The sequence below is a fragment of the Lichenostomus cassidix genome, chromosome 4 (genome assembly GCF_008360975.1).
Source record: "Lichenostomus cassidix isolate B80296 chromosome 4, HeHo_3.0, whole genome shotgun sequence".
NCBI classification, from domain to species: Eukaryota; Metazoa; Chordata; class Aves; order Passeriformes; family Meliphagidae; genus Lichenostomus; species Lichenostomus cassidix.
The window spans coordinates 46,965,061-46,991,109 of NC_139484.1; the positions used below are offsets into that span (position 1 = coordinate 46,965,061).

Genomic DNA, 26,049 nt, shown 5'->3' on the forward strand with positions numbered 1-26,049 from the left:
GAGCTAACCATAAATGCTGTATGGTGGCACCTGGACAGCTATAAGAACTTATGCACATTCAACAGCTTTTAAATGCAAACTGCTGCTGAAGGAATTAATGCATTTATACTGAGCTGTATTTTGATTAGAACACTCTCCTTGCATTCAGAGGGAGACAATGCTCTTTGAATGGGTTGTCCATTATAGGTGAGTCAGGCATTACAACCATTGGAGCAACGGACAGCTTGCATGATGTGAACCAGCTGCTACCCGGTCTGCCAGGTTCTGGCTCCTTACACAGAGAGTGTTTGGGAAGATGTGGTTGTGGTGTTTATGTCCCATTAGCAGTGGACTCACTGCAAATGTACGACTGGCAGCTCTCTACATGTGCAAATGGCCATGCTCAGGAAGGTGGGCAATAGCTGCTCTGTGGTGTCCTCAATAGATTTGCTAGGTAGTGTTTTATGATTTTCAGAGCAGTGTTCATCCTACCTGCATTGTTTGTGTGCAGGGATTTGGTCAAGACCTGAAGAACATTAGCATATGATTAGAGGCAATCCAAGAGTCTTCCTGTGATGTGAAGATTGGGCTCCCCTGCAGCAAGAAATAATCTTCCTAATATAAACCTAATGACTTTTTGAACAACAAAGCAGATAAACCCTTCCTACTGAAAAAACTACAATACATATGCCATTTCTGCTTTTCCTTCACTTTTAGCTTTGCTGTTTTCATTCCATCAGACAAGATATCCTTTTGTCTAAATTTCTCCCTAGTAAAAGAACACAACTGACCTACCATCTTACTCCCAAATCTTCAGCTGCTTCTGAAAAATGCCATTTAGTTTGTGACAAGATCCTGAGTACATTTCTTGGCATTTTTGCCTTTAAAAATTTACGAAAAATAACCTACACTTCCCTAAAAAGAAAAAAACCCCAGAACTTAAGTCAGGCTAGTTCTGATTTAATACAAACAGTCATCCAAAAACCTAGAAACAAAAACAGTCACAGGTCTGTGTTGGGGAGTGTGAGATTGCTGTTTCTGCTTTGTGAGCTGCAAACATTTCTGTTTCAATCAAGTGTATGAATAATTTAAGAATAAACCACAACAGGCTCCCTGAACTACACCCAGACATCAACAGTTATTCTGAGCCATGCTGACAACACCCACAGTTTGATGCTCTATTTAGTTGGCATGACTAGTAGGTCACCTGTGTGGGTGGTGGCTGAGTGCTTCAGACGAGGCATCATCTAGGACTGCCAAAAACTGACTGTTCAATGTTGATACCCAGACATGAACTCAGAACCAAGAGATTTCAAGGACAGCTTCAGAAAAAACAGACTTTATAGTAGCAGAACAAAAAGTACCTCATGTAAAACTGTAAATGTGTGACACAAATAATGAAGAATAACATGTTACAAATAAGGCATAAAAAATTTATACATGAAACAAAAACATCTTTTGTTTGCATCTGAAGATAAGTGATCACAAGGTAATTCTACATTAGAAATCATTAACAGATGGACAGCTCGCTGGGGAATAAGTCCAACCTTTGTTACCTTTTCCAGAAGAAAACCGTCAAGATTTCAAAACATCTGCAGATAGGAACCTCCAAATGCAGGCCAGTTCAGAGAAAAGGAGCCCACCTCAGAGTAGAACTACTTATTTAGTACCTTTTTAGTTGTTATAAACCTATAATTCTGAATGGGAAAACAGATAGACTTACAGTTTATTGACCTGCAGTCAAACTTACTTTCCCAGACATGCCCTTTGGAATTCCCAATTATCTTTCACTTTTTATGTTTCTCACTTTTGCATCACCTTGTTTTTCTGTTTACAAGTTGTTTCTTCCTATTTCCTTAGCCTAAATGAAATAAAGATAAAACCCAGGCAGTTATGGCTTTCTTATATTCTTAGAAGCCTGTATCACTTTCAGATCTTTCTACTGAGTCTTACAATATCTTAAACATGGATGTCAAAGCCAAAGTTACAAACCAATCCCCACTACACGGCTCCGATGAAGGAGCACCTACTGCTGCTGAGGGCATTTAACAGGAGCGCCATAGGCAGACTCTTTTTTTAGACAGTGAACACAATTTTACTGCACAGTGAAGGAGCTTTGGGATTGACTCCTGTAATAAATCTCAACTAATTATGCTAATACGTAGGGCATGAAATTAGCTGCTCATTTCATGCCTGTGACATCTACTAATCTGTATGTTGGTTTATTATTTGCATTCTGATGTTTATGAAGAAAAGATATCTTTTCCCTACAGTAGTACTGAACAGCTGTTACTTAATTCCCAAAGTCAAATCTTCCAAACTCCTTTATCAAAAGAGACTTTGGTGCCCCTTTGCAATTCCAGTGGGATCACACAGGTATCCCAGCCCAGGTAAGAGGTTTACTGTGTCAATGTTTAAACAGACCAAAATCAGAGAGGATAGGAACTGTATGGATTAAGTAACTCTGCCTCAAGTCTTAGTGAATAACTCATCTTAGAGCAAATAACTCACTATTGCACTCCAACTGACACACATTTCTCAATGCTGCTCTTTCCAGGAGTATATATTACACTTGTAGGATTCACTTTCATAAGTGACAAAAATCCCACAGTACACACTGTCATCAAAAGCAATTACACAACGGCATTACTTCTCCCAGATATCCCATTCACCACTTTCATCAGATTACGTTCCCAGAATGCACACTATAAAACAATTAGACACCAAATTAATAAGCAATTTTAGAGCTGGTAGCATGCCAGTTATTAATGCATCTAAATTCTGCAGTAGTTATTGATGCTTTGAATGTCAAAAATTCCTATTTATATAATGTCTTGGTAAATATTCAATCTCCCTGAAAGGACTGTAACAGGGATGGCTGTAAACCAGCCATTCCTACGCCTCCTGCAGCTGTGCCTCCGATTCCTCACAGCTTCATGACAGCTGAAGTCTGAGAGGAGTCAAGGGGCAGAGGAGCCTTACCAGTCAGACACACTGCAGGATGAGCACACAGGGAGAAAAGGGGAGGGGAAAAAAGCCTGGTATGAGTCACTGTTAAAAAACCATGAAAACCTTATCCACATGCAATGCATAATTTCCAACACAACAGACTTCAAATGTGTTTTGAGAAGGGGATATCATGATTAATCCCACATGCTTTGAGTCAGCAAATGAATAGAGAATTTACTTCTACAAAGAATTTCAGACTTTTTGTAGACTAAAAGCTACTGAGACCCTGGCTGCTCTGCTTGCACTTGCAACGTCTGAGGCTTATTTCAGGACAGCAGCAGAATATGGGCTGCAGGTGTGGCTAGGGAGAGGCCAGGGGCTGCACTGTGCTGGACGCAGCTGGTTCCAGAAAGTTCCAGCTGGCTCCAAAGGAGCCACTGTAGTGCACAGCTGAGCTGCTCAGCCAGGCTGCTGGCACCTCTGGGAGGAGGTCCATGGCACAGTGGATAGCCTCTGCAGCCTGTGGAGAGCCCACACTGGAGCAGAGGAAAAGCAGGAGGAAGGAGTGGCAGAGAGGAGCCTCTGTGTCCTTCTGGCAACCCTGGACATCCCTTGCCCATGTCAGTTGTTGCCTCTCTGAAAGGAGTGTGACCTGCAGTGACAGCAATGGGCACGGAGAGGAGTCTGGAGAGAAGGAATGGATTTACACATGAGTTCTCCTGCTCCTGATCTTTCTTCACTTCCTGTCCCAGTCCCCGGAGAGGAGGGAAATAAGCTTAGCTGCCAGCTCAGGCCACCTCAGCGCCTCTGCTCACAGCTGACACTGCTGCTTCCAAATCAGCCTTAGCAGACCCAAGGGCAAGTTGCCATCAGATTTCCTGCTGCACTGTGTATTCCTGCCCCTGCCCTTGGGCTGGAGCTATGTGTCATTGGGGACAGAGAGGTGTTTGCTCCAGCTGGCATCAGCTCTAGAGGAGATCTGATGAGCCTGCTGGGAGATCTGCCTGTGCAGGGGGCAGGAAGGAAGCAGTTTCACCAGTTTATGCTAAGGAAGGGTCGTGTCAAAGGGTCCCATCCACTCCCTTTCTGATTCATCTCCTTTTTTCTAATCAACATTTCAATTTACCTATTAAATATGTAATCAATATTTAAAACTAAAATATCACCAAATTTTAAAAATATAATCAAGGAATTTTATAACTAGAATCAAGCTTCAAAGACATGGAAAATGTGTTTTCTAGTCTATGAAGTAACACACTAAGGCTTAATTAAGAAGTGTGGTTGAAATTGTAACATTTTTAAAAACTAAAGGACATTTAAATCTGGGGAGGTATTGCATCACACAAACGTTTTTTTCCTGCAATTCCTGTGAATAACAAAAATACATGTAAAATGAAGATGCAAATAAATACAGCTGAGAAAAACATTAGTGATAAATATGTAATACACATTATCTACAGTAGTCCTCCCACTACTTCAAATAAACGTTACAGCTCTCTTTCTGGTTTCCCCTATTATTGCCAGATCAAAGTAGTAGAAATTCCGCTCATTTTGTAATTTCTTTGATGATTTTCTGTAGCCTTAAGCTGTTCACCAGAGAAGATCGCAACATGCAGGCCCAAGTCACTAGAGAATTTAAGAACATGTCTAATTTTATGAATTATCATATCACAACAGAGGAAGCTGCACACATGCTTAAAATTTCAAAAGCATTTTGCTTTTTAGTCTCACCCAGAATATATCCAGAGAGGGTCACTAAAATGAACGTAGCTTGCTCATTATCTGAAAATTTCAGAAGCTTCTTATTTCTTGAGCAATTAAAACAAAAAAAAAAATTACAGTGTTTATTAACAACTGGTGCTTCTTAAGTCATCTGTGCCACTTGCTAGTAGGAAAAAAATCAGTGACTTAAGTCCAATTGCTTGTCATATGGTTATCTATTCCCTTTGATATTAGCCACCAGAAAATAGTCTAATATATTGCAATAAAATCAATTTAATTTAACTATGTAAAATAAATTTTGCTGTTGATCCTGTGTACATTTTACATTTTCTCTAGCCTTTCAGTTCCAGTGAAGCATGAATGTTATTTTGCCTGTTTAATTGAGAACTCCTATTCTAAACCAAAGTTCATTGAATTGGTACCCAAGTGTAATGCAATTAGTAACACAGCTTTTAAAACAGAAAGAACATCTGTGCATAGTGAAAAATGTCTATTGATGACATTTATTGCATTTTTTGTCTGTACATAATGTAGCATGTATATACCTGAAGATAAAGCACTTAGGAAGGTTTTTTCCATGTACTATTTTTAGCACTTGAAATTATGTAAACTCAAGATATTTCATTGTTCTATCTCATCAACACTAATTATAATTATAATTATAATTATAATTATAATTATAATTCACAAAAAAATACACAAAATTGTGTCTGCAAGGGCATCTCCAAGTATTCAATTTTCTTTTTCATTTGATAATCTAGCAAGGAGGATTTTCTAATTTAGTTGTATTGTTTAAATTGAATTAGGAGGTTCTGATGGGTTTTTTCATCTGTGAAGTTTTCCTCAGAAGGTACTCTTTGCCACATTAAGTCACAACGCAGAATGATAGGGCTGAGAATATATTTCACATCTGTTTACCATGCAGGGCAGCAAACCATTAGATGACTTCTGCTGAAAAATACCCACAACAGCCTCTTGTAAGTCATTCAAATTAAAAGAATAAAATGTTCTTATGAGAGGCTAATAGAACAAGTTTTAATATTATACAAGTCTTCATTTTCTAATGATTAATAAATTAACATTTCATGATAAACACTGAGATTTCTTTATTTACTTCATTCCAAAATGAGAAAAGACTTACCCCGTCTCAATGACATTTCCCAAGGATAGTAAAGTGCAAAAAAGTTCTGAAATCATTGTAAATCTTCATAATACTTCATAATATGGTATATAATTTCATAATAGGTCACAGCTCAGTATTATGTATTCATTATATTGCTCAATAAACTAAACCACAAAGAAACTACCTGATTTACTCATGGTCAAAACCCAGTCAGAGTCAGTGGTCATAGCCTCCAATTTTCTATTTTCAGTTCATGTTTAAAAGTTGCTCTCAAATTAAAATCTGGTACAAAAATACCACCAAAAATACCACCAAAACATGAAAAGGGGCAGAGTTGTTTCAGCAATGCAGTGCATTTGGCCAGTTTTTATTAAAAAAAAACCAACAAAAAACCCACCCCCAGTTTAGTCTCTGACCTTCAAATGCAGAATCTCAAAGTCATTTTACTGATACTCTGAGAACAACCAGCAAGAAACATCTTTTCTGTCTTACAGTCTGACACACAAGAGGCCAGCTCATGTTGTATGTGAGTTCAGAAGCAGTTTGACATTCTTTGTGAGAGGTCACCAAAAATATCAGTGGAAAAAGTGTTGGAAATTCCTGCACTGGATCTAAAATAAAATTAATCCAAGTCTTCACACAGACAGTGTTTTCTATGCATGCTAAAGACACCTGGCTGCACTACACATAGCATTCTTGTCCAAATACAGATGAAGTCAGTTATTATCATATTAAATGTGATGCATTTTTCACTTTCATTAAATGGTAACAGATTTTTCTCTGTCATTTTTGATTGACCCATATCTAGAAAATGATTGGGCAGTCGTGACATTGTGTATGATTTTTATCATAAAAAGTCATCTCTTTACTTAAAAATATATTTTAAATAGAAGGTATCACTTAAATTTCACTACAGACTTTTAGACATTAATAAGAATTGGTGAATATTTTTATTACATTCAGAACCCATTAGAATTTTTTTTGTCTGAAATGAGTTGTTCTGTTGAGCAACACTAGAAAATATTTAACTGACAAAAATAAGCCTTTTTTGTTCACCAGTGCACAATGCCTGATTCTTGTTATTAGAGGGTCTAATGCCTGAGGGTGATGAATTTTACATTTAATTTACCTATATGAATCTGATCATATCTACACCACACAAATTCTGTCTAAACCCATGTGATGTTTTACTGAAATCAAAATGTACAGGCAAAGGAGGTGCTATCCCCCTTTTACCAAGTTCACCCCCTGTTTAGTTCCTTCTTCTTGTGGATTTGCACCCAGATTTAATAGAAAGACACCTAGAGATGTCCAGATTCTGTATTAAGAAATAAATCCCACCCTATCTGGAACAAAGTGTTATTATACAGTAACTTTTGCAGAATATTGAAAAACTGAGCTTGTTTACAGAATGTGAGAAAGAACATTCTGTGATTAGGGCGAGGCGGGCATCTATTCAGCTGCTCTAATTTAGATGATTCATACGTAAGGGAACAATTTCAATGTGAAATAAGCAACATTTAGAGATGAAAAAAAACCCAAACAATGTGTTAGTCAACATGGGTGGAATTTAACTTATTTTTGTCATGGTATAAGCTAAAATACCAGTTATACCCTTATCCATAATTACATTCTTTACAAAGATGCTCATTCTAACTCCCTTACTGCTTAAGAATTATTGAGTTTAATGCCTCTAATAGTTCCTAGTGCCAGTCTTTCTCTAAATTTTAATTCCTGAGAACTAACAAAAGAAAAAAGATGTATTAATTTAAAATAAATTCATGTCTGTCCATGAGCTGCTTAATGAATAAATGGAAGATTTACTAGTCTATAATCATTAGAATACTTCTTTGCTTATTCTCAGCATGCTCCTGATAAAAATGATATAACTGCTATACTCCAGTGATCATAGCAAAATAGATATATAACACTGCACTGAAATACTATCTGTGATTCTGTCACTTGTGCGAGGGATCATAATTATATGCTGCAGAAAATGAATTAATGGAATAAATGAAGTATGCAGATATCTGTCAGCCCTGACAAACAACTTTGCTGTTCAATTAGCATAACTCCATACTTTATTAAAGAACTGGGATTACTCATCACAGTTAAATGCTTTATTTATTTAAGATGCTCATTTATAAAACAGGTCTAGAGAAGTATCAATTTATTTTCCTGAAGCCTCTTAGTGACAGAAGATGGTGTGGTTATGTACAGAAGACAGTTTGTACATGTTTTTAATACTGTGGGCCACATCTCTAATTTATACTGTTTTGTGAACTGCCTCTTCACCCATTTACATGATTTGACATTCCCATGGCAACTACAGTAACTGCCAACATGGAAAAATACTAGTGGCATATTTAATGCATTTTAACTTAGCAGTAAGCACATCATCCCTTTTGGGGGTGAAATGCAGACAAAGCAGCTGGAGCTTGCAGTGAGGAGCCACAGAACATCCCAGAGTCTGTATGGAAGGAGCAGACAGAAGCACCTTGCGACTGCTCAAAGTCTCCAAACTCACTAGCAGATTTTCTGAGTGTCTGTGCTGCAAATCTTTGTAAAATGCCACTAGCAGATGGTTCCTAGAAGGAAGGACTTGAGGGTAATTATAAGCCTGGTGTTGGTATTCACACGGGTTTTGGCCAGGGAGTGCTGCTGTCTGAGTGCATGCGGAGAGCAACTCACAGGAGAGGACTCCAAGCAGAGAAATCTTCCTCTGCCTAGAAACCTCCTGTCTCTGCTGCTCTCCAAGGATGCTGCTCCACACAAAATGGGTTTCAAGCACCAGTCTTTAATAAAGGGCAGACTGAATGGATATCTTACACTGAATACTTGAGCAAGGGAGGAAAAAAAAAATAGTGATGACAAGTGAGATAAATGTGACCGTCTATAATTTAAGAATCAGAAGTTTTAAAGACTTCAGTGAAATCATGAAAATCTTGTCTCATTCCTGGTGTCCACTGGCATATCTTCAGGTCTGTGTTTTTTGTCTCTCCCTGCCAGTAGAAAACACAGTGGGGGAGAAAAAAAACCAAACCAAAACAAGATGGCATATAAGGTGATTTAGAATGACAGCAATATACATTGAGGTTTCAAGATAGATAGCAGGGAAAGATTATTTCTACCCATATTAGAAAACAAGTTGTTCGAATAAGTTTGAAATAACTTGTAATCATAAATCAAGAGTATAAGACTATTACGAAAAAAGAAAAAACAGAGCTAACTCTTTAATACCAGAATAGTATTCAAAGACCATCTCTAGCAAAATGAACGGGACCATTCCTACTATTTATCTTTATCCTCTGCCGCCATCTGGTGGCCACTGAATTCAAAAGGCTCATAAAAAACCTTTCGATGAATGATCTACAGAACATGGAAAGTCGGGACCTTTAGAAAAAAACACACAGAACAGTCAATCTTTGCATGAAGCAGCATGTTTTCAGGCAAGGGATACTGAAAACAAGTTAATAGAAGTTTCTGGATGTAAAGATCTTTCAGAAACCACATAAAAGAGGAGGATGTTGATCAGCAAGGGAAAGATTCCTTCCATGTGGAAATTAAGAGTTTACATGAAGATTCTGGTAGCATTTCCCCTCCAAAGGTAATGGAAAGGCAAAGGGCAATCCAAGGCAACTCCAAAGGCATATTCTTCCTTCTTAAAAAGAGATGTCTAAAGTAATTGGGATTAATCAGCATTTGTATGTGCTTCCTTCTGTCCATTGCCTATAAAGCAACCTTCACTTAGAGAGCTTAATCCCACCCAAGCCAAAACATCAGACCTTTATAGCACGTCTGTGTGGGCACATATCTGGAATTATTTTAGTAGTAAGCAAATGTCAGGGGAGACTACTCATAATGTAAAATTATTATTTTGAGCTGTTAGTAACATGACTTTTTTAGCACTTGTCAAACATCAGATAGAAAAACTACTGCACTTTCAAAAGATAGACAGTGAAAAATACATGTTCAGTTAAAGTGAGGCATCAGGACTAGTATCACCATAAGACATCAGGTCTCAGGACTCTGGCAATGGAAGACAGAAAAGGCTACTTTTCTCCTGCCTGCACTTGCAGAAAGGGATTTTGCTGTACTCGTTTATGTTCATGGTCACTGCTACAAGAGAACAAGGGTGGCCAATTGTCACAGTTGCCCATAATTTTGGTTTAATCTCACTGCTTTGACCTTAAGGACAATGAAAAGTTGAGGACATTGTAAGAATAATTGGCTTCTCTCTGCCAAAGGAGGATGCTGACCACACAAATGTATAGTGAAAATTCCTGTGCATTTCCAGTTCTCAACCAAATTTTCTCCTCAATCGGATAGAGGATATTTGCTTGCTTTCTTTGCATATGTGTAACTATATGTTTCAAAGACAATAATTGTCAATGGAGGAACAGCTAAAAGTATTCTTCCTGAAAGACAGAAAAATACTTCCACACATGGACTGAAAATCCTTAGTTTGGACAAAATTATTCTGATAGAGCAAAGCAGCTGGTGCTCCTGGAAACAATGGGTTGCAAGTTCATTCAAGGGCAGCTTCTATCATCACAGATCCAGCATGAAAAATAATTAACAAAAAAAAAAAAGAGGAAAAGAAGAGAAAATGCCAGAGAAACAGATAAGCATTTTATCACTATAAGGAAAGGAGAAAGCTAGATGATTTCTGCAGACCAAAAGACAGAAGCAAAGAGATCTGTGACACCTTTGGGTCAGGAAACCGGGCTGAAGCTCAGTTGGCTTAATCACACATTATCCACCATTTATGATGGTGGCAACAGAAGAGGAAAAACACAGAAATGAGTGTTTCACACTATTTACGTCCCCCACCATGCCTTAAAGGCATCAGAGTTGGTTTCATTGCAATTCACTGATAAGAAGACACTCAATGAGTGGCAGAAAACAAAGCTGGTCTGAAGCATTGTACAAGTCACAGGTCACTATGAGCTTGGATGAGATGCTAAGGTTGATAGGAGATCTCCTAGCTGAGCATGGTTAATCTGAATTCAGATTGATAATACAACACAGCAGGAAAACTGCTTTCATGATTTCCTGGCATTCTAACAGATGGATACCCAAGAATCCTGATCTGGTAGGAAACAGGAAATGTGCCCCACACAGTCTTGGGTAGAAATTTGGGTTATTATCTTTATCCTTTAATTTTGCTGCTAGCTGAATATAGGTCCTCCCTTTTTTTCTCCCTTAAGTGCTAATCTGCTCTCTGGTTCCTACTTTTGCCAATTCTTTCCTTGCCCGTTATTTTTCATATTCAATTTGCAATGGCACCATCTGTCTATCAAGGAACTTCCCTTCCCCTCTCATGCTGTGTAGGAGCAACTCTCCTAATATCTGCCATTTAGGGAAACAAAGATTTAGCTTGGAATTCCTCCAGAGTTTTCTTAGTAATGTTCTGAAAAAAAGAAAATCAGTCTTGATGACCTTCTGTTCATCATGCTACTCCTAGTCACAGTTCTTTAGAGTGAATCCTAATGAAGAGCAATCTGCTTGCATGACTGATACATATTTGGATTAGGCTGAATTGCCATGGTCAGACACATCATCTGAAAAACTGAAGTACTTGGAGCAGCTGTGAAGGCTGATGTGGAAAAAAATTATCAGACTAAGCGGTAAGAAAACTTTTGCTTTGCACACCACTTGCTAAGGTTAATTGCTGCAACATATAAAAATGTGACAGTTCTTACAGATTACACAGGATAAAGGATACTTTTGTAATCTTAGTGCAGAAACTCAAATGTTAAAGCTAGAAGAAATACGTTTTCTTCCTCTGGTAAGTAACTTGTTATTTTAAATATTTCAGTTATTAGAACTTGTTTCTATTTTTAACACTCATATAATTTACCATATCATGTTGTGAATCCTGATTTAGGATCCTGCTGGCTATGCCAATTTGTCTCAAGTGAGTGATTTAGATTTTTCAAAGAATCACTGTGAAAGGCAATAGCACAAGTGGAATTTTCTGGTGTCTTATGAGAATAAAATGTCTCAGCAGGTTAGTTGAATTTATATAACAGTGCCACACATAATTTCTTCCTAGGAGCTTGTCACTTCTACACAAAGCAAGGATTCTTCAAACACCAAGTGTGTATGTGAAGGATTTTTTAAAGTAGTATAATTCTTCATTAGAAAACATATATCTATCAAAAGCAATCAGCAGTATGAAAAAAAAATCAAAATCAAAGAAAAAAACTCCCTGTAATCTTGGCCCAAACTCTCTCCCTTACTTTGCATTTTTGCCTTCAAAAACTGTGTGCATTAATAATGCCTTGTTTAACATGCACGTAATAGGTGTATGCAATCATTTTCTGCAATAAGTTATTTGGTGTTGTGACATCACAAAATTTGTTTGTACAGCTTGCTTTACTGATAACCACCATAACATCTGAGTGCCTCCTAATCCTTATATTGTTTGGATGCACAATTGAAAAGTAGGGAAATACTATTTTTTAGGTTTTGCAGATGATGACAAAAGCAAAGAGTAGTTACCCTGTTATCAATCTTTCTTTTTTCTGTCACTACTCATGCAGTTGAATGTGCTGATTTTTCTGCTAACAATTCATTCCAAAAGGTATAATAATCAGAAAAACTACTTAGAATGAAAAATACAACTTAAGTAACAAAGAAGTCATTCTAATATAAACACACAAAAAATCCTTCTCATTAGACAGTGAAGAGAGACAGGGAGATTGAGTTAAAGTACAAATTACTGACACGTTAATATGCTAGTATAATTTTTTTGCTCATATGTATTCAGTTTAGGTGAAAGTATGCTATTAAAGCTGCAGGGCACTGCAGTTACTAAAAAGAGACTAAGTAGGCCAAAGGAGAATCTGTAAATATTTTTGAGCTAATATATAAAAGTTTTAACATAAATCTCGAAGAATAAAAGCACAGAGATCTATCTAAGCACAGATGTCACTGATATCATCACTGCACAAAAATATTGTTAAAACGTCCAAATAATTAAATACATAAGGTGAAATGAAAAATATAAAAGGTAACAACATAGTGTAAAATTCAGCTTTTTTAACTTCTACTGATTTGATCAACATCCTTTAAAAGGCGAGAAAAAATTAGACTTGAAGGACCAGACACAAAATGGAACTGCAGCTGGGAATTTAAAATTAGTCTTGCATGGACTTTGCAACTTTCCATGCTCAGCTGCTGTCTGTTCCTAAGGGACTTTTTCTTCTCTAAGCATTTCAGTCCATTTATCTTGTAATTCTCCAGAATTTTTCCCATTGCACTTCAGTCTTCATAATACTGAGCAGTTTCAGGATTGCCTTACGCCTACACCAAGGCAAGATATCCCTCTTCCTTTTATAAGCAGAAGGACTTCTGACTGCCAATCTGAGCAAAACCTTGCCCTGCAAATGTCCTCATGAAGGACAGCAGCCAGAAAGGCTGGCAGCTCTTTTCATTGGTGAGGCACTGGAACAAGGTACCTGAAAAAGTGGCAAATACCCATTCCTGGAAGTATCCAAGTGCAGATTGGATCAGGCTCTGAGCAATCTGGTCCACTGAAAAGTGTCCCTGCCCATGGCAGGGGCGATTAGAACTTTGTGATCTATAAGGTCCCTTCCAACCCTAACCATTATATAATTCTATGATCTCTTTAACTGCACCTCATGTCTTTAGAGTATGACATTGGAGGAATTTCTCTCTGTTGCCTGGAGAGATAGGCAGCTTCCTGAATAGCCATGTGGCAATTTGGAATTCCACTTTAAGGGACAATGATCTGCAACAATACTCAGCCCTTCTGGTGGTAAGTCTGCACTTGGAGATCTCAAACACTGCTTCATCAAATGATTAGAAGTTACTCAATACAAATATTGAAAAGCATTTTCAAGCAAGCTAAACCTTGCAAATGTTTCTCTCATACATTGTATGAGAGGCCATAGAAGCACTTCAAAGGCCATAGAAGCACTTGCAAAACCATTTTCCTATTAGCACCCTTCACTGGGAAGGAAGGAACATGTCTGACAGGTGTGTCTGCTCCCATATCATCCTGTAGGGCATAAAATATAATCTTTGGTTTAAGTCAGCTGCTGTTGCAGAGAAACCTTTCTTTTATTTTAAGGAAAGAAAAGCACTCTCCTCTCCACAATTAATGACAAGAGACTAAAAATATTAGTGTCATATATTCACTAGTAAATAATTCACTTCTTCAGGAGCATCAGTGATTGCCTGAGCAACCTTCAGTTTCGCTGGAACCTCAGAGAAAAAGGGTCAGCTTAGCTGGAATGAGTTTAGCAGGCAGCTGTCTCATATTGATCTCCATTGTCTCAATATCAAACTAAGCACCTCACAGTGCTATTTTTTATTCCTTGTACTTTGGAGCTATTGCAGTAAAACCACTGCTTAAACATAGAGACAAACATGCATTCAGATGGAAGACAGAAAAATAAAAGAGGTCAGTGGTCTTTCTGATAAGATGTATTTAGTAAATGGAAATGAGGTATCTAAAAATCATTTTCCTCTAACTGCATTAAATTTAGTCACAGGACAGCTAGGGTGATACAGGGGATAGGTCACCCACCAAAATAAGATCAGAATGGGATATACAGGACTTGAATATGTAGACACATGGCGAAATTATAGACACGCACTGAAAAAAATGCCATGAGAGATAGGAAACTCTCAAAGCATGGGGATACCTCCACGACAGGTCTGCAGCCTAAATAAGATAGAAACTTTTTCCTGAAATAAAACTCCCTTTTTTCCTGCTTTCAAAATCCCCATATAAAATCTAGGTAGGCTGCATACAACTTTTGCTGTGGCTTTAAAAGAAGGTTTTGAAGTTTCTCCACTGTTTGTTAGCTCTCCCCGTAATGCTTGCTTAAACAGGAATGAGTAAAACAAAGCAGAAAATAACCATTTCATTTCAAAGGACATACACTTTATCAGAATGTGATGTGACACAGTGCCGTGTTCCACTGGATGGACTGTCTGGAACATACTTTGCCTTGGGAGTTTCTAAAGTGAACAGAGAACACAGGTGTTTTCATCTGTAAAAAATTCATCCACGTGTGAAGTAATTCCTTCAGAAGAAAGGTTGACAGCTCTCCTGAGAGATAAGCATCTGGAGATGGGTGTCAGTCTCCATCCTATTTTGTTGGGGTATTTTTAAACTGGATAATATATACTTTATTCTTCAGTTTATTTAAATGGGAGTGTTAAGTTCCTGCAAAGGTCCATGCAAGGACAGTCAATTAGCTATGTTAAACACAAATTATAGGTCTGATCTGTTTCCAAACCTTATTACTCTGGGACCACACTGCTGTCAGTTTTGGCCTGTAAATACATTCTCCCCTGCAACACACACAGCCTCTTTTCACAGCCCAATCCCATTCAGCTGGTTCTGTTCAGCTGGTACTGGTAATCTCAAACTGTTCTGAGAGTCTACCTTTCTGAGCACTTCATATTTATTTCTATAGCTTGGGGATGATGTGGCAGCAAACATAAGAAATGCACTACCTGCACAGAACATCCTGAAGGGAGAAGTGCACAAAATGTTGACTTGACATTCAAAACCAGAAGAAATTGGAAAGCTGCAGCAACAGAAGTTTGTATGTGGTTCTGTCATAGTCCCAAGTGCATTGCTGGTGTTCTCTTGTGTTTCTTTGTCTCCTTGCAGTCAATATGGCTAAACAGTCAATACGGCTCACATCACAGAGCTATTTTCTTTAATAAGCAAGGATTGTCACTTGCTCTCACTATTGTTCTTCCTCTAGATTTTTCATGTGTCAATAGGTAAGCAGGAGGCTGGACTAGAGACCTAGACTTTCTGTTGACTGGGACCCCCAGGACCTTTTCCACATCACTGCTTTCCAGCCTCTCATTCCATGCAAGGACAGTCAATTAGCTATGTTAAACACAAATTAAGAAGTTGTCATCCAGGATTTTTAGGAATCTTCTGGCCTGGTCTGTAGCAGCAGTGTGATGATCCCAGTTAATTCCTGGCAAGTGGAAGTCCCCCATAAGGACACAGGTAGTTGACTTGGAAGCTTCCCTTAGTTCCTCGTTGGCATCATCGTCCTGGCTGGGAGGTTTATAAAGACTCCCACGATGACATCCACATTATTTGTCTGTCTCTTCATTCTTACCCAGAGGCTCTCAACTGTGCCAGTGCCAACTCTGAGCTCCATACAATTTTTTCCTACTTTGACAACCCATCGTTTAAATCAACAAATGAAAAATGTCACTGGCTGATATTTTGAAAGTAAAAAGAAAGAGACACATGCAAAATCAAAATAAAACCCATGTTGTCAAAGCCCTTCTGCTTCAATGTCTTGCCCAGCTCCAACTGACGTGCAGTCACCAGAGAGCAACAGCAGTGGTGACGGTTGTGGAAACATAAATAGCAGAATAAATAGCTAAATACACATATCTATATATAGATATATCAAAAATATAGAAGTAAAAGAAGATAGTAAAAATAAAAATAAATACTTTCCTTGAAAGAGATATGCCAAACTTAATCAATGAGGAAATTTACTTTATGGAAACATTCATTATTATATGGTTGCTTGTTGGCTTTTTGTTTTTTTTTGTTAAAGAATTATGCCCTAAAATCATAAAACTAAATTTATTTTCATCAATTCTGTGGATGTTAACAACTTGAAGGGAAATTTGCTTTTGCTCAATGAAGCAAATACATTGCAGATCAGTTGTATTGTAGAAACTGTTTTTCATTATCATCAGGCCCACTGTATTAATAAAGTGAAAATTCTGTTATCATTTTCTCTTTGCCTTAGACTAAGATCAAGTTCCTGAAACATTTCCATACTGCTGTTTTAGACAGTGAAATCTATCATCTCTGCCCACCACAAACACAAGGCAGGACTGTTTATAAGCAGGTTATCTGTAATTTTTCCATAGATATACATGCTAATTATTCTTTGAGGCATATCATGTCTAGTGCATGCTTGGTTCACTTCAGCTCAATGTCCCTGTCCCTTTCCAAGAAGAAAAAAGTCTGCTTAAGTGACTTACCTAAAAACAAAGTAACATACATGTAAACCTGCTCACATCTCCCTATTTTCAATGTCCTATTTAAAGTTGTCCTATTTCAAGTTGTATTTATTCTCTTGAATGTTTAAAAAAAAATTAAATTCCCTTCTATTGGCACTTCAAGGAAAACATGTCTTCAAGGAGGGTATTGAATTTGTCCTGTTTTCCTACACAAATGTGGAAAAATATTTTTAATTAAGCCATCTCTCAAAATGTTCATTTGTAGAGTTAGTTATTTTTTCTTTATTTTAAAGATTTGTGCTGATAATTCCGTGTTATATTTACCTATATAATGAACAAATAAGGCTCAGACTGTTGGTTCTGCTACTGCTGTGAGCTTGCTACTGTGACAAACAGTGAGACTGTCTTGCTGCCTTTTTAGCTTCGCAACCAAAGTTAGAGGAACATTCCTTGTGGCAAGAGTTAGAAGTGCTCTTTCAACTCAGTCCTGTATTCACTTGAGAGTTATCCTTTCCTGATTTTCCTTTAACTTTGAGTTTGGGTTGTTTGTGGTGCCCCCTTTCCCCTATCTTTTTTTCCTCTTCCCCTTACAATTTTTTATGAAGTGCTGTTATGATACATCAAGAACTTGCATAGATTCCACTCTCTTCTCCCAAAATACAGTTCAACCTGTCGGTCATATAATCAGGTAAATCAGACAATTCCCTTTCCTCCTGATAACTCATAAAGGCTGATGTTACTAATTACCCGTGCTGGAACATCCACCAGACTGAGATCAGCCAGAGAATTCAGTTCCTTCCTTTGCAGTTGATTCAGAACAGTTTCTGTTCAAAGCATGTTTTCTACCTAAACTTTAAATTTCTAGAAACTTCTGTTAATTTTCACTCCAGAATTATTTTCTGAAAGCTGAGTAACTGAGCTTTTTATTCTCTGTAGGTTCTGGAGCAATGTGCATTTTGGACACAGAGCTTTTTAGTCTGTGCAGATGGAACCATTGCTTCAGATGTTTGTGTTTATAAATAAAGCTGAACAAAGAAACAATAATACCCTTTTGGAACAGGGCTTATTAGCATTTTGATGGCTTCTTTATCCTGGGAATAGCCTTTTGCTTTTGGCTTCTTCCTTCTCTTCTCCATCCCGAATCTGTCATCTTTCTCCAATAATTAGAATTTATACTAAGCAATCAAGCTTAGGTTGTCAAGGCAAAAAAAAAAGAATAAAAATTAATTATACCATGTTCTCCCTGTGGATAAGAATAGCATATATTTGCTTTATAAATCATGTTTTTAATATGTAAATTACCAGGAACATCAGATAGTGAAGAGTGCATTAAAAGCATTAAAATTTTGGCTTTTCTAAAGCCATTAGTAATTTTCTATAGGAATAACACCAATAGGGGGAGGGGGGCAAAATCCATTTGGCTATGTGAAATAAAAACTAATAGCAATGTTTTATGATAGCAGTTAGATTTCAAATGAGTGAGGCAGCATTCACAAAGCCATAACCATGACAGGACTGCAACCAAGTAAATAATAAATACTCTCATATTCCTGATTCCAAGTATGGGATATAAGCAATAGTGAGTTGCTGGCATTAATGGATTTGATGCAATAATATTCTAATAATATTTATGTTATTATATAAATTAATCACTATAATGTGAAGTTATTCACTGATTCAGTATCTGTGGGAGTAGAGGCCAATGGCAAGTATTTTTGCCCCTCATTATTCTGTTTTATTCAGTATAGTAAAAAGTATTTTAAGGGATAACTTTAGACTTCCACGTGTTTCTTTAACAAAGGAAATATACATCTTTTAACCATTCAACATAGGTTAGCAGGTGTTAGAAGCAGAATAAGCAGGGCAAATTGATGTCTTTTCAAGCAAAAGTCAGGAATTCCAAAACCACCTCACATTTAATAAAGGCACAATCCTAGAAGGAACAATGACAAAACTCAAACTATTATTGATGCAGTTTTAAGGTTCCAAAGGCAGCTACTCTGACACAGCGGACGGAAAATCTCTGAGTTTTCCCTTGTAGTATACTCCGTATGATTTCAAGTAACAGATGGCTCTTTGCTGAAAATTGAAATAGCTAAAGCAGTGAAAAAGCAGCATAATTCACACCACTTTGAAGCCCTACTCTCACACCTTGTTTCTAAATTTACTGGTTTCTCAGACCTTCAGGTCTGGTAAAGACTGTACAATACATTTCCACAAAATACTGAGAAAAAAAGTAAATATATTCTAGAAACTGAAACTCTCATTTTCTAATCTCAGTGCTACTATCTATCTCTGCTACAACTCCAGGCATGCAGGTTTGTCTTGCAGAGCTTTGAGGAGCAGGGGAAGCCAAGGGAGATGGTAAAAGACTGATTTTTACTAGCTTACTTGTTCTTCCTAATGAAGTTATTGATTAACTTGGTCCAGTGCTTCAAAGCTGTGCTGTATCACACAGCATGTTTCTCTCTTAACAGAAGACAGTGGTTATGCTTAACCTTTTTCTTTTCTTTCTTCTGTTAATTAACACAGCATTATTTTTGTTTTTCGCATCTATCATAGCCACTATCACTTTGCTAAGGCAAACACTTTGCTGAAACACTTTAGCAGTTGGGTCCCTAAGATATACAAAAATATAATTGAAAAGAAGTGAAAATAGAATTTAATTAGTCATGGAGGGTTATCTAACATTTACAACCAATCTTGATGGTGTATTTGGTTACCTGATTTCAATATTTCCTTACCAAAAGTACTTGTTTTTAAAAAGTATATTATTTTATGCCACGATCTAAAAATATTTTTGTCTAGAAATTCTTATAACTTTAGGTACTTCTCAGCTGATCCTTTTGACTTGGAAAGTGTTCAAGGGGTCTGGACAGACACACATCATGTGGAACAACTATCTGTGTCTCTGTTTTCTGTCCAGTTCTTGGGCTCTCTGTCACTGTCTGCAGCAAGCAGCCTGACACAGACAACTTAGACAACTTTAAAGTGCAGTCAAACAGTGTAAGCAAAAGACACTATGAAAAATGTATATGAACTATGGCAATTCATTAAAAATTTCCAAAAAACAACATTCAGTAAACAAGTTCCATGCATTGGAAAGGATGAGCAAAGACAGAAGACAGGGAGCAGATGAAATGAGTGGAAGATGCTGGAAGAGTGGGGATGCTGGCAGTCGGCGTGGGAGCCCCAACAGGCAAGCAAAGAGCCAGAAGACACAAAAGCCCTGCCTTGCTATGCAGAATCACACTACTCTGCAGTGTTAGTTTTCAAACGAGTAGCTTGTGTTTGGGGAATGATGATATATGGCTATCATGGGAATAATGCTGTGTGATTGGTGCAGCATGTAATATATGCAGTTACACAGAGATAAACCATGGGCTCTTGATCATGGGGTACAGTCCCAAGACAAACACAAATATTTTACAAGGCACAAAACATCTGTAAGGATAAGTAAATCTGACATCTTGTACCTTGCCTAAATTATTTTTAATGGCAAAATGAAAAGCCAAAGAAGCAACAGAAGCATTGGATATACTCTAAAAATTTAATTAGAGAATATAAAGAATAGATGCTAAGCCACCCAAGAAATTAATTCTTCTCCAGTTCCCATATTTTATTTTCAGTGAGCAAAAATCTTAAATGTTTAGACACATTCTCTGTTTGCTATTTAATTTCAGTACATGATTCAGTCTTGAGAGATATGCTCTTAACCAAGAAGTTTTGTGTGTACTGCAGTCTGACTACACACACAAAAAGGTTAGGATGCAAAATGAATTCTACCCGCTATCTCTGCCATCTTGTGGACTGCATTTTATCCTTGTATATTCAGTATGCTAGCCAATAATTTGAGACATCCTGTCTGTGTGGGGTAGTTTGTGTTTGGGTTTTTTGGGGTTTTTTCCCAAAAGAGAAGCAGCATTGCTCTGCATTTATTGCTGTTTTTAAAAGTGATAAATGGAATACTTTTATTTTTGCTTTTAAAAAATAGGATTGTGCAGCAACACTTGTGTATATGAAGGTTGAATTGCAGACCAGGTACAAGGGCTGCTGACTGCACAACAGTCCCCTGGGAAGTGCAGGAATGCCTTTGGGCAATTCAGCACAGAACTTATTCCTATCCAGGCAGTTCACATTCAGGAACTGACATTCCAGCCATGTCCTCTGGAGACAAAGCATGAAAGTCCCATTGCCTCTGTCTCTAAGTTCTGATTTATTACTACTGCTGGCGTTAGATCTTTTCTTCCACCCTTTGCCTGGTTCTGTGCTATTCTTTGATTCTAGGGACAGTCTCCTCCATCATTTTTTTACAGTTCAATATTTTCTGAACTGCTAAAAGGGGTCATTGATGTCTTGTTCTGCCAAAAATCTTAATGGTGCTAAGAGATACAATTCACTTGCAAAATTATTTCCTAGTCAGCTGAGTCCAGCCAAACAGAAAACTAATGAGACAGATGCCCTGGTGGATCTCCTACACAAAGTTATCCCATTTTCACTGAAAGAAGAAAAAAAGCATGGAAATACACCACTAAAATATCCATCACTAGTCATTGTCTGTGTCCACACGGCAGGACTTCGGAATGTAAATACTTTGCTGAATTTGGCACAGTTTTGGGCATCAGAACTCTCAAAAGAATGGCAGTAAAATTAGGGTTCATTATTTTCAAAACCAGGCACTCTGGCTTTGTCCAACATCACCTAAGAAAATCTGTGGAAAATTTATTTTTTCTTTGGGCAGGATGTACAACTAAGTTTCACGTCCAAACAGAGCTGATTTAGGTGGTAAGTTGTGAAATTTGTCATCCTGTTTTCACAAAGAACAATTTATGCATTTTCTACTTTTATCTCAGGGAATATCTCAGGCTCTTGAAAGAGCCATGGCTTTATTCACAGTCTTTTGAAGATGTAGGAAAGCTTAGTGTAGAAGTGTCTCAAAGGAATAGGTTTTAAGGTAGCAGGTGTTCTGAGTACTAAACTTATTATGTGATTTCTATTTGAATTACACTGCAACATGAAGTGCAGTGCTACAGGTGTTTCCTGTTAAATTGAAGTGTGCTGAGAAATTTAAGGAGTTGAGCTATGCTAAATTCAGACTGAAATCAGAATTAGACTGGATGTCTTTTTTATTTTTAAAGCTTTACTGTATGTTGGATGGTTACTTAATCAGATTTCCTTCTGCATTCTTCAATTGCATGAAGTTGGTACCAGACATTTGAAGATGTTACAGGTTATATTTCAGTAACTACTTACATTAGAATCTCCCCACACTGAGAAATGTGTTTCATATTTTCCTATTTGTTTCATCCCATCTCACAAAAGTTCTTTCTATTGTAACAAGATAAGAAGAAATAAGATTAGTGCACTCATCCAGAAACGACCAGTAGACAGTAATGGAAATTTTTTTCCAAGTACTGGGGAAGGCAAAAAGACATGTTGCTACTTAGCTTCTAAGCTGCTACGCTTGCTCCTTGTGAACTGATGATATAGACTATGGGGTAGTCACTGAACAACAAAAATTATGTTTCATGTAATTAATGCATTTTTGTGCCTATCAAATATTAAGCTTTGTGTTTTTTCAGTAAATAATTGGCTTTTACTGGCTCATTAGATCAGATTTTTAGAATATTTTAATGTGCAATTACAACTCAATGTGAAAAAAGAAAAAAAGCCAGATGATTAAATAGAACCAAGCTGTTACATTTGATGCTTAGGAAATTTAAGTATCATCTGTCACTGTATAAAAAAAATTGTTATAAAAAGATGTGCTCTCCTCAGTCTGTATGCTCTGAATAAATAGAAAGGATTTGAAGTTTAAGAAAAAATATCTAGCGTGATTAAAAATTGTGTTTTATTGGTAGGGAGTCCATATTGAAGTAAAATAGGAACATGTCGAATAACCTCTACCACTGAAGACAAGCAGGATTTGAATCTGTGATTTTCACTGAAGGACAGACTTTTTTCAATACAGGCAATGAAATCCCATAAATCTATTCCAGGAGATTACTACTGCTTGCAAACTCTGTTTACAAATGTACTTCATATTTTCTAAGCGTTTTGCAATTTTGTTTTACCAGGGATATGATTCTACAGTCTTTCTATGCATCAATTTCCTACTCCATACAGAAAGGTTTTAAACTTAATGTCTTAAAGAATTGGACGTATTTTGTATATTGATAGAAACTGGTAAATAGTTTCCTATTAATTATGTGGTTTCTCTCATAAATGGCTACATGATGAAGGTAGCTATTTTGATTATATTTAAATTATATAATAATGGTTATATACATATTAGAACATGTATTGGTAATTGGCATATTATTTATTTTGTTCAATTTTCTCAATGCTTTCTTTTTTTCCCCCTGTGTATTATTTTCAGAATACGTGAGTAAAAAACTCAAATGGATGCAAGAAGAAAAGACATGATGCAAAAGATGCAGAAATGGAGAAACAATGAAAAGTGGGTGATGAAAGTGAGGGACTAAAGCTCAATTAAAATGTTTGTAAAGGAGGCAGGTGAGGCTGGCATTGATCCAAGTTATGGAAAAAATGAAAAAGGCAACAAAACTCTGGGATAATAATAAAATATTAAGCAGAACATAGTCCTTTTCATTAACTTACTGACTTAGGAGACAAATGTACACTGATCCCATGTTGGATTTGCTAGAAAAATACGATCTTAATTATAAAGAGATCCTGGCAAGCTTGGATGTAAAAGCTGAAATGGATAAAGATCAACCTCTTCCTAAGGACTGCAGCATGCTGTCACCATGTCATTAGCTGCATCCTTCTGGTTCTCTGAGGAGCCCGAAAGACAAATGCAGCTTTTTCACCTCTGAGTTTCATTGAGAAGTTGTCTTCTGCAGTTTCCATGGGACAATAGATCAGGGTTTTTGCTATGGCCTTTATTCTTGTAAAGACAATTTATACTGATTTTGAGTAAGATTTGCCTTGAGTTAGTACAAAACCAAGCTTTTATTAATGTGTTTTGTTAATCAAATTTGACTGCAATCATTGTCATTTTAAGTAAATGTAGAGGTTTCACCAAAAATCATCATAAATGCAGGGTTCACCAGAACACTAACCTATGAATCCTTTGGCTAGGAATCTGTTCACAATAAAGGAAGCTCATGCCGAGATTTGTTCACTGCCTCAACTGGAGAGAACTGAGATGGAAGTGCTATGAATTCATTATAGCAAAGAATCAAAGGCAGGTGTTTCATGCCTTGGTCACCAGGCTAAAGCTGGAGCAAACACTTCTGGAAGTTGATTTGAGGCTCAGGACCCAAGAAGCTGCAGTTTTATTTCCAAAGGACAGATGTGTTGAGCTTAGTGACAGTTATTGTGAGCCTTCTAGTCTGTCACAAAAGAAGTCTGAAACTTCACAAAGTGGATCCAAACTGGAATTGCCATCATCTGGCAGCATTTCTTCCCTGATGAGCAGAGATTCAGGATGGGAAGTTGAGTAGCATACTCCTCAACTAGCTCACTCTTTCCTACAAAGCCCTGTTGGTACCTAACATCTCAGGAGAGACCTGCCTATATGCCAGTGGCATGGGATACATGAAAATGAAATGGCATACTTCAAAGCTGGGCTAAGAAAATAACATCCAAGGGTGAAAACAGTAGTCATTCTGAATGCAAAAGCATCCTCAAACAGCATAATAAACTTCTTTAAATGACACAGTAGAGCCCAGTATCATATAATTGGATGATGTGTGGCAATATTTTTTTCCCTTTACAAGAATTTAAAAAAACATGAGAAGGAGCAGAGATATTAACAAGTACTCAGTGTTGGCTCAATCTTAGTCCCATGAAGGTTTATGTAATTTTTTCAGCTATATTAAAACACTTTGAGTACTTTGAATATCTACCCAAAGTACCTTGTGAGATGGAAGCAAGGAGGACTAGTATCTTCTTTTCAATGTATTTATATAGTGAAGTGAATAACATTTTCCTGATATAGGCTTCTATATTCAACATATTTTATCATTTTTGCGGGAGAGTAAACTTTAGTGGTGGCATATAGTTGCTTAGACTTTCATTGTTGCCTGAGAACATATTGGTGAAGTTGAACTGTCAACAGGAAAACACGAACAATTCCCATAAACCATTTCAAACCCAAAGAACAGATAGTATTGAGAAGCAGTATCCCAGCCTGCTGATCCCTGAGGTTTGAGGAACATCCTGTAGCTATCCATGGAAAGAAACTTCATTTTGTTCACTTCATCCATTAGGCCTATGATTCCATATTTTAAAAAACCTGCCGATTACTTTGGTGAATTTCATTCAGTAATGAATATTTTTTTTCCCCATTGCATGAATGAGCTGGAAACCGAAGGCAAAAATCTCTTTATGTAATGGATTGTATTATTAACATTTTTCTGGCATTAAATTAGAGGTTAATTATTCATGTGTTCTCTGTATCCTATAATAGGTCAAATCATGCTATTTAGGATACCATATTAACACCCACTGCTATAAGAAACAGCAACAATAAGAAATTCTGTATAATTGCTGTTTTGAAACTGATTAACTTTCACTGAGAAACTTTATTCCAAATTCTTGGTTTGCTTTACTGGGGAAAGTGTGAAATATACGAAAAACTGAGAAGAGGTATTCTATATGCTGATTATCTGAATTTTGCATCTCTTTCATAAGCAGTGTCATCTATTTTACTGAAATGAAGTGCTTATTCTTGTCTTCAGAAAATATAAAACCAAGGGGAGTGGTTAACTTACACTTCAGAATTCAGCAATGCAATGAGAATGCATTTTTCAGATTAATTTCCTTTAATTACTCACAGCTGGCAAAGAGATTAGCACCACACATCTCTACAGATCAGCTAACCCCTTATAATGTGCCTTTCTATATGTATATGAAGGGAAAATGAAATTACCATTACAACATCTTTATACAAGTAATTGTACGTTTGGGCACAAGATCTGATACAAGAGCCTTAAAAGGTATTTAATCTACTTCTTTTTTGAGAGTGGGAGTTTTTAAGGTTTTGCTGGTTATATCAAAAACTTGAGAAACATTCTTTCCTAATCCCCTGTCTTTCAATGTTATTATTTAAGCAATATCCCTAACATTTCAGTAATTAAGGAAGGAAGCATTAATAGTGATTTGCAGTACAGCCCTTACAGATGAGGGAGCAGGAAAGCTCTCTCTTTCTGTCACTTCTATGCTGAGTCTTTAGTTTCATTCAACACTTTCCATGAAATAGGTTTTAGAAGTCAGCTGCAATTTCCCTGATCTACTAAATCAGCTACCAGACA

General features: G+C 37.0%; 1 long non-coding RNA gene across 1 annotated transcript; it reads left to right on the forward strand.

Moving 5' to 3' along the window:
• The first annotated feature begins 11,170 nt into the window (after nt 1-11,170).
• Nucleotides 11,171-25,177, forward strand: LOC146438408 (uncharacterized). Its single transcript, XR_014852071.1, has 3 exons — nt 11,171-11,403; nt 23,148-23,284; nt 23,873-25,177. It is a non-coding gene; the product is annotated as an uncharacterized LOC146438408 (long non-coding RNA).
• Nucleotides 25,178-26,049: the final 872 nt, after the last annotated feature.